A 13841-nucleotide genomic window follows, 5' to 3' on the forward strand; every position below is an offset into this window, starting at 1 on the left:
GGAAATTGATAGAGTATATGAAACTAAATTCTTGGGAATAATAATTAATCATAAACTGTGTTGGAAACCGCATAATGAATGTATAAAGGGAAAAATATCCAAATCTATTGTTATTCTTTATAAAGTAAGACACATACTGAATAAGAAATTCCTGCATATGTTGTATTATTATTTTATTTTTTGATATTTAACGTAGTGTTTTGAAATTTGGGGAAATGTTTATAAAACAAACATAGACCCAAAAACAAAACTTCAAAAAAGGGTCATTAAATAAATAAATGATAAATGGGTTGTACTTGTATAGCGCTTTTCTACCTTCAAAGTACTCAAAGCGCTTTGACACTACTTCCACATTTACCCATTCACACACACATTCACACACTGATGGAGTGAGCTGCCATGCAAGGCGCCAACCAGCATCCATCAGGAGCAAGGGTGAAGTGTCTTGCTCAGGACACAACGGACGTGACTAAGTTGGTACTAGGTGGGATTTGAACCAGGGACCCTCGGGTTGCGCACGGCCATTCTCCCACTGCGCCACGCCGTGGCGCAGTGGGAGAATAATACACAAAGCGTGCTACCATGAACATACCAATCCATTATTTATAAGTTCAAATGTATTAAAATTTTCAGACATTGTGTTTTTAAAAACAATTGAAATTATGTTTTAAGTAAAGAACAACAGCCTTCCAGCTTGTATTCTTAGGCTATTTCATTTAAGAGGAGAAAACTATAATTTACGGGGGGATATTGATTTTTGAAAAAGGTAAAGCAAGAACGAATATAAAATACAAATGTATTACAGTTTTAGGAGCTAAATGGTGGGACTAGCTCATTGATGAGCTGAAGACATGCACTTCTTTTGTAAGGTTTAAGAAAACCTTGAAAGGTGAAATAATTGAAAATTATAAAATATAGTAACAATTACTTTCATCCCATTGATTTTTTTTTTTTAACATTGTTGTTCCAGGCAATCTAATTTTCAGTGAAGGTATAGGATAGGCAAATACAAGCTTATTCCTTTTTCGGTCATTCTTTTTCTTTTCTTTTGTGTGTAAATGTGTATGATTGTTTACGTATAACCTGTACTGTAAAACTGATCACACAAAATGGTTGATTGATTATACGACCCAAATAAACTTATTTCATTCATTCATTCATGTAAAAAACGAGACAATAAAAAGTATAAAGTAACTAGTAAAACTGACTAGAGAGGAGTAATGCTGATTCCCAGTGTGCTTAGGGGGTGGGAGTCAGTATTTCCTAGAAAAATGCAACTACAAATATGCACAAAGAGAGGAAAGGCTACTACCGTAAGTTTGAAATAATTCGGATTTTGGTTATTTCGCTTATGTCGACGCCAGTCAGCTAGTCGACATAGACTGCACTGTAAAAAGTTACTGTACAAAAACAAGAAAAAAAAATCCAAAAAGGAGGGGTATTTCATTTGAACTAAGCAAAATTATCTGCCAATAGAACAAGAAAATTTGGCTTGTCAAGACTTTCCAAAACAAGTAAAATTAGCAAACCTCAAATAATCCAAAAATACCTTAAAATAAGTATATTCTCATTAATAACAAGTTCACTTTTCTTAGGAGAAAAAAAGGAGACTTTTTTTGCTCAATATGTTGAAAAATATTCTTAAATTAAATGGTAAATGGGTTATACTTGTATAGCGCTTTTCTACCTTTTTTTTAAGGAACTCAAAGCACTTTGACACTATTTCCACATTCACCCATTCACACACACACATTCACACACTGATGGCGGGAGCTTTCATGCAAGGCGCTATCCAGGACCCATAAGGAGCAAGGGTGAAGAAGCCTGCTAAAGGACACAACAGACGTGACTAGGATGGTAGAAGGTGGAGATTGATCCAGGAACCCTCAGGTTACTGGCACAGCCACTTTCCAAACTGCGACATGCCGTAAATGCTAGTAAATAAATAGTAATAATAATAATAATAATTACGTAAGTAAATGCTAGTGCCATTATCTCATACTTGCCAACCCTCCCGGATTTTCCGGGAGACTCCCGAAATTCAGCACCTCTCCCGAAAACCTCCTGGGACAGATTTTCTACTGAAAATCTCCCGAAATTCACGCGGAGCTGAAGGCCACGCCCCCTCCAGCTCAATGCGGACTTGAGTAAGGACAGCCTGTTTTCACGTCCGCTTTCCCACTTTTCAAACAGCATGCCTGCCCAATGACGTTTTAACTGTAGAATGATCAAGGGCGAGTTCTTGTTTTCTTATGTGGGTTTATTGTTAGGCAGTTTCATTAACGTCCTCCCAGCGCGGTAACAACACACAACAACAGCAGTTATGTTTTCGTCTACCGTAAAGCAGTTCGTCTGCCGTAAACAGCAATGTTGTGACACTCTTAAACAGGACAATACCGCCATCTACTGTACATATATATGGTTAAAATTGTGACAGAGAATATAACAAGGATGGACAATTCAACCCTTAACTCAACAATGAGTAGATGAGTGTTATGTGTGTGTATGTGTGTAAATAAATGAACACTGAAACTGTGTTGATGACACAGCTTTCCATCAGTTGATATTCTAGTTTCCAGCATTTTTTACTCAATATAGGTCATCAAATCTCAGCAACAAATGCTTAAAAAAAGTAAAACACTCTAACATAAAATCTGCTTAGTGAGAAGAATTATCTTATCAGACTGAAAATAAGCAAATATCGCCCTTATTTGAGATATTCAATCTTACTTAGATTTCGGCTTTTGCCGTGTGGCACCATTGGATTCCGTAAAAATGAAACTTCTCGGACTTAAAGTTCACATTCTGATGGACAATGACTCGTCTGTCCTGGCCTTGCTGATCTTCAGGAACAAAACTGCTGTCTCTTGACCCCCAGACTAAGATTCCAAACATCAATAGATTCTTTTGTTTGTGTGTGCACTCTGAATGCGCTAGGAACTAAATAACTTAAATAAGAATCCATCCATCCATCCATTTTCTACCGCTTATTCCCTTTCGGGTCGCGGGGGGAATCTATTTATAAATTGAGCCAATGTATATTAATATCTAAGGTGTATTATCTGTAAATAACCTGTAAAAAGAAATAACAATATGGATTTCTATATGATTGTTTTGTATTTTAATTACTTTTTGGTGAAAGAACTGTGACCTAATATCGTCTGTTTATTAACATGGTATCAGTATAGAAAAATATTAAATCGTGAACTTTGACATGCGGTGGAAACACCAACCACACACTTCTACAGGAACCTATAGATTCAGTAACCAGACGTTCCAGGGCCTATTGTCTTCTCCACCAACAGATGCTCAATTACGACCCCATTTAAATCATTCCTAACACCCCCACAAATTACTGTGTGCATTTAAATCCACACATAGTATCATTCTACTCCCCTCAATGCCTTCAATGTGCACAATTTTATCAAGATACAACTTTTTTTTTACCTGGATTGTAAATATTTATCACTTTCCCCTGTCCTTATTTCAACCGACGCATATCCTTGGTCCTTACATCTTGTCTTATAAAAGGTTGCCCACCCACCTCTGAAAACCCTAAGCCCGATCACATCTCACAGTCACAAATCCTCTTATCCGAAAACCAAAATTTGGTCTCAGCCATGTCTCCAGGATACATAGGCTTATCAGTGTTTCCCCCAGAAAATGTGTTAGGTAAGGTGTTGACTCTCCAGGGGGTGGGTGGGTGCAAGGATCGGTACATCTCGGCCTGTCGCCATCAGGTCTCCACCTCATCGCTGCCACTTCAGACTGGGGGGGGGGGGGGGGCAATGGACTACAGACTGTGGTGAAGTAGGCTGGCTTCGTCACGCGTGAAGAAGCCTACAACTTTTGGCTGTGTTTTCCGCTCCATTTGCTGAATGGCAATATACCATATATATCTTGATATTTTTTTCCGTAAAGTAAAAACAAAACAGTCCTAGTTACCCGAGATACTAAAATAATGACTTACAAAGTCAAATTAATGACTTACTGTAAGTAAGCGTTTGCAATAAGCGTTTGAAAAAAAGAATTAAAAGTGGGGCCACATGCTGACATATGTTCAACTCCATCCATCCATACATTTTCTGCCACTTGTTCCTTTTGGGAAGCCTGTAGTTGATTTTTATTATGTAAATGTTATATTTTCATCAACATGTGATAGCAGGGACCCTGCCATTAAAAACTAGGCTGCTACATTACTAATGATTAATGTAACTATAGCTGAAAAAAAATAGTACAATAGACTATTCATCCCTGAACACCATGGAGTTCATGTAGGCTTTATGATGCAGTTACATTATTGTATCAACTATCAGAGATAGAAATTCTTCATTAAACATAAAGTTGTTTTTTGCTGCTTCAACACAGAAAAAAGGACAAGTGAAATAACTTAGTTTTTAACTGTAAGTCAATATTGCTTGTCTTTCTCTCAGACAGGGCTTTGCTGTCCGTAACACACGCACACAAAGACGCACGCACGCACACACACTGCACAGTGAGCTAACGTTACGCTAATAGGTAATTAGCCTTCACCTCAGGGACTGCGAGCGAGCTGAGCTGCCGCTTGTTTCTAGAACGTCACCGGGCTTAAAGTGATGTTACTAGTCGTTGACTCGGAGGTGTTTACTATCATTTGGGGAGAGTCCGCTGCCTTACCTGCTAAAAACACCTTTCTGCTCACTCCATGTTACGTGCGCTCTGAATACCGCTGCTGATTGGCTGTTACATGCGCTCTGAATACGCACTGTTGATTGGCTGTTACCGCTCCACGTGTAACCAATCAGATGGTTCTGTGGGTGGGACAAGGCTGGGTGCTGGAGAGACATACTGACAGAGGCAGACGCAGAACTAAGCAGAGCAGCTTGTAAAGACTTTAGTTCAGGCTGTGGGAAACCCTGCTTATCATGCAACATATCAATATACCTTTTTAACTTCTAGCATTCCATTGCAACAATAAAACCAATAAACCTTTACCCCACACCTACAAACTCTTGGCGAGCCTGTGCACTCAAACCATTTTTCACGTCTTCCCTTGCAACTTAGGCCCTGTCTACATTAAGCCGGATAACTCCTTAAAAAATAATTATTTAGCCACACTAACCCATCGTTTGAGGTCCCCCTTCTTGGATATTATTTCACTCGGGTAATTGAGCCGTGTATTTCTTGAATTCCCAGCTCTTAGCTTTGTATGGACTCATCGATCGTTTACAAATTGAGTTCGGAGAGGAAGTGACGTCAGAAAGAATGTGCTGCAGCCAGGTTCATAACAACCGGAGATAACCACTGGAAATATGGAGGCGAGTCATCCAGACATGCCCGTGTTTCTCCTTCCTCTACATGTACAGACGCTTGTGGAAATCACAAATGAATACCTTAAGAGAAAGCGATTGCAGCTATTTGGGATACAACGGCAAGAGAACTTTCAAATGTCAGGGGTCAGCTGCGATTCGACTTACCGGAAAACTTTGTCCATTTGTCGAATTAGAGACAACTAGAATGCGGGCTCCTGTGGCTGTGACAAAAAAGGTAGCGTGTGCTTTATATTACCTGGCCGACGAGGAAAGACTACGGAAAACAGCAAATGCCTTTGGACTGGTGAAGCAGACTGTATCGGTTATTGTCTGCCATGTATGTCCCGGACTCAACGTCTAGGTCCAGGGTATATAAAGTCAGTGTCCTGGGCATGACGTTAAAGTGTCTCCGGCATTGAAATGGTAAATGGTAAATGGTTGTACTTGTATAGCGCTTTTCTACCCCTTTGCATCAATCGACCAAGGGATTTAAATATCTGGTCAGGACACTTGCCACTCTTTTGCCTTCACCTTCATTGTCCATTCCTTTTTGGTGACTTTATATACTCTGGACCTTATACTCTGGACCTGGACGTGGAGTCCGTGACAAAAATGGCGGACAATAACTGATACAATCTGCTTAGCCAGTCCAAATGCATTCGACCAGGTAATAGAAAGCACACGCGACGGCAGCCCGCATTGTCTTTGTCTCCCCTTCACCTTTTTTTTCCAAGATGGCGCCTTTGTAGTGGCTGCTGTTGGCAGGAGCTCTGTGCTCTTGTGTCATCCATTTGTGTTTCCCTCTTGTTTTCATGTGTTATTATATGTATATATATATACATATATATAGATATATATATATATATATATATACATATATATATATATATATATATATATATATATATATATATATATATATATATATATATATATATATATTAGAGATGCGCGGATAGGCAATTATATCATCCGCAACCGCATCACCAAATTCGTCATCCACCCGCCGTCCACCCGAACCAACATTTTATCAGAACCGTACCCACTCGCCAACCGCCCGCTGAAATACATCAGAGGTCGGCCACCTTTACCACTCACAGAGCTATTTAAACCTGTTTCACAGAGTAATGAAGACAATTGGAGCCGCTAACGTTCTCGCGAGTATCCAATAGCGTTCATCCTGATGACAAGAATATGGGCGTGCTGTGAAGTCATTGCTTTTGACACCTTCAACAACATGTACGAACCGATTGTTAGTCCAGCAACATGTTGTGTGCAGCTTCCGCAATCACACGTACAAGATTGAAAGGCACACCTGGTGATACAGAGTCCACTGATGGTTGTGATATAAACAACTTTAACACTTACTAATATGCGCCACGCTGTGAAGCCACACCAAACAAGATTGACGAACACATTTCGGGAGAACATCCTCACAGCAACACAACATAAACGCAACCCAACAAATACCCAGAATCCTTTGTATCCGTGAACTTCCTGAATATATTTTACACCCCCGCGCCCCCAACCCCGCCCCCCTTACCGACGCACGGGGGAGGTCGGAGGGTGGCGGGGTTTGCTGATAGCGGGGTGTATAAAATAGTCAGGATGTCTCATGGATACAAAGGATTATGGGTATTTGTTGTGTTCCGTTTATGTTGTGTTTGTCAATCTTGTATTGCGTGGCTTCACAGCGTGGCGCATATTACTAAGAGTGTTAAAATTGTTTATATCACAACCATTAGTGTACTCTGTGTCACCCAGTATGCCTTGCAGTCGTGTGCGTGTTGCCGCGGAAGCCACACACAACATGTTGCTGGACTGACAAGCAGATTATACATGTTGTAGAAGGCGACAAAGTCAATGGCTTCATAGCACGCCCTAATACTTATTATCTGGGTGACTGCCGGCAGTCATTCTAGAGAATATTAGCGTCTCCTATTGTCTTCTTCGCTTTATGACACGGGTCTTAAATGGCTCTTTGAATGGCAAAGGACACCGATCCCAGAACCATGTATATCAAATATTTCCGGATGGTTCAACCGCCACCCGCCCGAATCTAATTAAAATCAATTTTTTCGTCATGCCACCCGCCCGACCCGCGGTTTATCCGCGGACTCCGCGGATGAGACCGCAAACCGCGCATCTCTAATATATATATATATATATATATATATGTATATACATATGTACATATATATATATATATATATATTTTTTTTTTGCATTTAGGTTGGGGACCCTTTGGGACTGTGTGACAAGGGGTGGCACTTTCGTGACTTCTGCGGTGCTTTTTTGTGGACCCCTGGATCTGCTTCCCGGGAGCCTTTTGGCCATAGAGACCAGCTGCTGGGTCTCTGTCACACTAGAGTCTGTTTGGAGAGACTGGAGGAGATACAGATGAAGAGACAGGGCTTCGGAGCTAGCAATGAGCACTGGCACGGACAGGCTTCGCAGTGTCCTGGCTGAATGAGCAGGTATCGGACACCTCAATCTCCTTAGACGCATCCTCTCGCTCATCCATGCGGACTGGACTCTGGCCGAATTAGTGGGCGGCCGAAAGTGGAGTCAGTTGGTCTTGGTTGCTTTGTTGGGTCTGCTCCTGTCTCTGGCCATTCTCGCCCCACCCCAGCAGACGATGGCGTGGAACACCGCAGAGGCCACCACAGTGTATATGTTTCTTTGAGTTTTTATTCACAGCTGTATGTAGAAGTGTCTGGTTGTATCTGTTCTGCTCTTTTAATGTCTTTAATGTATTTTGTCTTCTTTTGATGTTTGATGTTTCCCTCTTATGTGTGTGCTCTGTCTATGAGTTGTTTTTTCCCTTGGCCTCAGTCTGGACCCCCTCTCCAGGGGCCCAGACTTAGACCTCTCTTTTTATTTTCTCCCCCTGCCCCCCATTGTTTACCTGTATCTCACCTTTTTTGTAAGGGAAGCCGGAAGTTGGCATACCTGTCAGCGATCCTGTTCTGTCTCCCTGTAGTGATTGTCTGATCTTGAATGGGATTGTGCTGAAAATTTTAATTTCCCCTCGGGGATTAATAAATTATTTATGATTCTGATTCTGATCTAAATCTGATTCTGACAAATGGACAAAAGTTTTTCGGTAAGTAGAATCACAGCTGACCCGGACATTCAAAAGTTCTCTTGCTGTCTGAGAAGTGTTGTATCCCAGATAGCTGCAATTGCTTTCTCTTAAGGTATTCATGTGTGGTTTCCACAAGCGTCTGTACATGTAGAAGAAGGAGAAATCGCCCCAAAAAACAAATCATTGTACTTTCTTACATGAAGTTCTCTCCAAAGTAAAGCATCATATGTTAAAGTTTGATTCAAAGACTAAAAGCGTAGTGCGCTAAAGTTTGTTTATAATCAAAGCAAAGTCCTATGCAACCGCCCCACTCTGTCTTTTGGTCTGAAAACCCAAGCGTTATGAACTAAAGTGGGGAGATGAAGGTGAAGTGGGAGTGAAGAAAGAATAGATGTAAATCAGACTGATGGGAGATTAAAAAAGAAGGGGGAGGCCTGTGGGGTAGAAGAAAGAAGGATTGTAAAGAAGGTAAAAGCTAGAGAGCCACATCATGAGAGCGAGGAAGCAAAGTGTAAACTTATTCTAAGACCATGTCTACACTAAGTCGTGTAACCCCTTCAATTAATAATTATTAAACCCGAGCCCCGTTTCAGCCTTCAATAAACCGTTGTGTTCTTGCGTAAAACACTTTACCCACACTGGTTTAAATGTAACTTAGATATTGGGTTTCACTATTTAAAAGCGCTTTGAGTCACTAGAGAAAAGCGCTATATATATATATATATATATATATATATATATATATATATATAATTCACTTCACTTTTTGGGGCGGTATAGCTCGGTTGGTATAGTGGCCCTGCCAGCAACTTATATAATTATTTATTTTTTGTTTTTATTCAGACATTGGTGGAGCTAAGGATAACATTTGAATATTGTTTTTAATATTGTTGTGCAGCACTTTGGAAACATTTATCCATCCATCCATTTCTCTACCGCGGGGGGTCGCTCGAGCCTATCTCAGCTGCATTCGGACGGAAGGCGGTGTACACCCTGGACAAGTCGCCATCTCATCGCAGGAAACATTTATGTTGTTTAAATGTGCTATACAAATAAAGTTGATTGGATTGGAATGGATTGAGGATTCCAGGTTCGATTCCCGCTTTCCCCATCCTAGTCCCTGGCGTTGTGTTCTTGGGCGAGACACTTTACCCACCGGCTCCCAGTGCCACACCCACACTGGTTTAAATGTAACTTAGATATTGGGTTTCACTATGTAAAGTGCTATATAAACATAATTCACTTCACTTTTTGGTGCGGTATTGCTCGGTTGGTGGCCATGCCAGCAACATGAGGGTTCCTGGTTCGATCCCCGCTATCGCCATCCTAGTCCCTGCCGTTGTGTCCTTGGGCAAGACACTTTTCCCACCTGCTCCCAGTGCCACACCCAGACTGGTTTAAATGTAACTCAGATATTGGGTTTTACTATGTAAAAGCGCTTTGAGTCACTAGAGAAAAGCGCAATATAAACATAGTTCACTTCACTTCACAATGGCGGCTACACTTTCAATCTTAAAAATTTTGCAAAAATTATTTGGGAATGTCCTGCGGGCCAGATTGAAAAGCTTAATGGGCCGCACGCGGTCCCCGGGCCTTAATTTGCCCAGGTTTTGATTGATTGAGACTTTTATTAGTAGATTGCACAGTACAGTACATATTCCGTACAATTGACCACTAAATGGTAATACCCGAATACGTTTTTCAACTTGTTTAAGTCGGGGTCCACGTTAATCAATTCATGGTCTGTGCTAGATGGTAGAAAGTACATAGTTAACCTTGGCTCAATAAAGGTAAGCTGTGTCACTGTTTAAATGTTGACATGGAAAAGTAAAAATCTTGTTCAAATCCGATATTGTACAAACCCCGTTTCCATATGAGTTGGGAAATTGTGTTAGATGTAAATATAAACGGAATACAATGATTTGCAAATCCTTTTCAACCCATATTCAGTTGAATATGCTACAAAGACAACATATTTGATGTTCAAACTGATAAACATTTTTTTTGTGTGCAAATAATCATTAACTTTAGAATTTGATGCCAGCAACACGTGACAAAGAAGTTGGGAAAGGTGGGAATAAACACTGATAAAGTTGAGGAATGCTCATCAAACACAGGTGTGCAGGCTAATTGGGAACAGGTGGGTGCCATGATTGGGTATAAAAACAGCTTCCCAAAAAATGCTCAGTCTCTCACAAGAAAGGATGGGGCGAGGTACACCCCTTTACCCACAACTGCGTGAGCAAATAGTCAAACAGTTTAAGAACAACGTTTCTCAAAGTGCAATTGCAAGAAATTTAGGGATTTCAACATCTACGGTTCATAATATCATCAAAAGGTTCAGAGAAGCGGCATGGTCGGAAACCAACATTGAATGACCGTGACCTTTGATCCCTCAGACGGCACTGTATTACAATAAATGACATCAATCTCTAAAGGATATCACCACATGGGCTCAGGAAAACTTCAGAAAACCGCTGTCACTAAATAGAGTTTGTCGCTACATCTGTAAGTGCAAGTTAAAGCTCTACTATGCAAAGCTAAAGCCATTTATCAACAACATCCAGAAACGCTGCCGGCTTCTCTGGGCCCGAGATCATCAAATATGGACTGATGCAAAGTGGAAAAGTGTTCTATGGCCTGACGAGTCCACATTTCAAATTGTTTTTGGAAATATTCGACATAGTGTCATCCGAACCAAAGGGGAAGCGAACCATCCAGACTGTTATCGACGCAAAATTCAAAAGCCAGCATCTGTGATGGTATGGGGGTGCATTATTGCCCAAGGTATGGGTAACTTACACATCTGTGAAGGCACCATTAATGCTGAAAGGTACATACAGGTTTTGGAACAACATATGCTGCCATCTAAGCGCCGTCTTTTTAATGGACGCCCCTGCTTATTTCAGCAAGACAATGCCAAGCCACATTCAGCACGTGTTACAACAGCGTGGCTTCGTAAAAAAAGAGTGCGGGTACTTTCCTGGCCCGCCTGCAGTCCAGACCTGTCTCCCATCGAAAATATTTGGCGCTTTATGAAGCGTAAAATACGACAGCGGAGACCACGGACTGTTGAACGACTGAAGCTCTGCATAAAACAAGAATGGGAAAGAATTCCACTTTCAAAGCTTCAACAATTAGTTTCCTCAGTTCCCAAACGTTTATTGAGTGTTGTTAAAAGAAAAGGTCATGTAATAGTGGTGAACATGCCCTTTCCCAACTACTTTGGCATGTGTTGCAGCCATGAAATTCTAAGTTAATTATTATTTGCAAAAAAAAAAAAGTTTATGAGTTTGAACAATAAATATGTTGTCTTTGTAGTATATTCAACTGAATATGGGTTGAAAAGGTTTTGCAAATCATTGTATTCCATTTATATTTACATCTAACACAATTTCCCAACTCAAATGGAAACAGGGTTTGTACATAGCATTACATTACACGTGTTTTAGACGTATAGACGAGAACAAGAAGATAATTTTGTGTACTGAGAATTTTTTTTTATGTGTGTAAGTTGTACGTAATGAGTGCATATTGTCCAGGTCTGACTGAACATGGATTTCATAGGTAACACAATCCAGCTGGCCTCCCCGTTTTGATGTCTGATTAGAAGTGAAACCAAATGAAACCAGATGTTTCCTGCTGGCTTCAGTCACTTAGTCCGAGCTTAACTGCTGCGCTGCCTTCGTCGACAGGGAGTCTGTTGTTGTTAATGTGACGTAATGCGACGGAGGTGAACACGTGTAAACACTTTCCCTTGTCGGCATTTCCCTTTTGTTCCTTTGCCAGACAAAAGCCGTGCTTATGAAAGGGCCCGTGAAAATTTTTGAATGACACTCCAGTCTATTTGGATTAGTTGTAAACATGCAAAAGCGGCAATGTTGGGGTTTTTAACACCGGACTGTGAGTTTGTCATTATATATTTTCATGTGTGAGTGGTTTCCTGTTGTATACTTACAATACACTATATTGCCAAAAGTAACCTTGACTCACATATAAACTTGAAGTCCCATCTCATTCCTAATCCATAGGGTTCAATATGATGTGGGTCCACCTTTGCTGCTATTACAGGTTCAACTCTCCTGGGAAGGATGTCCACAAGGTTGCGGAGTTTGTTTATAGGAATTTTTCCACCATTTTCTCAAAAGCGCATTGGTGAGGTCACACACTGATGTTGGTCGAGAAGGCTCCGTTTTAACTCATCCCAAAGGTGTTCTATCGGGTTCAGGTCAGGACTCTGTGCTGGACAGTCAAGTTCATCGAGAAGGCTCCGTTGTAACTCATCCCAAAGGTGTTCTATCGGGTTCAGGTCAGGACTCTGTGCAGGCCAGTCAAGTTAATCCACACCAGACTCTTGTCACCCATGTCCTTATACTTTCCAACAATCGGAATTTTCCTGGGAAACTCCCGATTTTCAGTGCCCCTTCCGAAAATCTCCCGGGGCAACCATTCTCCCGAATTTCTCCCGATTTCCACCCGGACAACAATATTGGGGGCGTGCCTTAAAGGCACTGCCTTAAGTGTCCTCTCTCATCTGAAAAGGAGACTATTATATATGTCTCCGTTATCCATAGGTTTATCTATAACCCATAAAGTAGGCAGGCACAGACCTATTTCTCAGGGTGGGTTTATTCCAGCCGGCACGTTAATACACTGACACGCAGCATCCGGATTCCCATCATGCATTGCTCAAAAAAATTGGGGCAATTTGTAATGTCCAAAAACATAACAGAGATGAAGCAGATAAAACAAAGAAGAGACATGGCGACGACAAGTATGAAGAAAAGGTTTTTGCAAGTTCAAAAATGATTGGAAAAAAATAATTTCAGTTCATCCACGACAGCTCGAAGGGGAAGGGGTATGCTGCCTGCAAATTTTGTAGATCAGACTTCTCCATTGAACACAGTGGACGAACGCATATACTCAATCATGAACAGATTATATATATATATATATATATATATATATATATATATATATATATATACAGTATATATATATATATATATATATACTTAAAAATAAGTACACCTGCATTGTCCTTTCCATCCTTTGTAACTGAGCTACCGTGTGGAACAATTTCCCGTGTGGATCATTAAAGTTTCTCCAAATCTAAAAACAAGTCGGGCTTCACGGTGGCAGAGGGGTTAGTGCGTCTGCCTCACAATACGAAGGTCCTGCAGTCCTGGGTTCAATCCCAGGCTCTGGATCTTTCTGTGTGGAGTTTGCATGTTCTCCCCGTGAATGCGTGGGTTCCCTTCGGGTACTCCGTCTTCCTCCCACTTCCAAAGACATGCACCTGGGGATAGGTTGATTGGCAACACTAAATTGGCCCTAGTGTGTGAATGAGTGTGAATGTTGTCTTTCTATCTGTGTTGGCCCTGCGATAAGGTGGCGACTTGTCCAGGGTGTACACCGCCTTCCGCCCGATTGTAGCTGAGATAGGCGCCAGCGCCCCCCGC

The 13841-nt window shown here is 41.1% G+C and overlaps 1 protein-coding gene across 3 annotated transcripts in view; it reads left to right on the forward strand.

The window, feature by feature from the left end:
- mtus1b (microtubule associated tumor suppressor 1b) overlaps positions 1–13841 on the forward strand; it is a 128135-nt gene that overhangs the window by 33392 nt on the left and 80902 nt on the right. The window lies entirely within an intron of this gene.

This window comes from Nerophis ophidion, linkage group LG01 (assembly GCF_033978795.1).
Source record: "Nerophis ophidion isolate RoL-2023_Sa linkage group LG01, RoL_Noph_v1.0, whole genome shotgun sequence".
NCBI classification, from domain to species: Eukaryota; Metazoa; Chordata; class Actinopteri; order Syngnathiformes; family Syngnathidae; genus Nerophis; species Nerophis ophidion.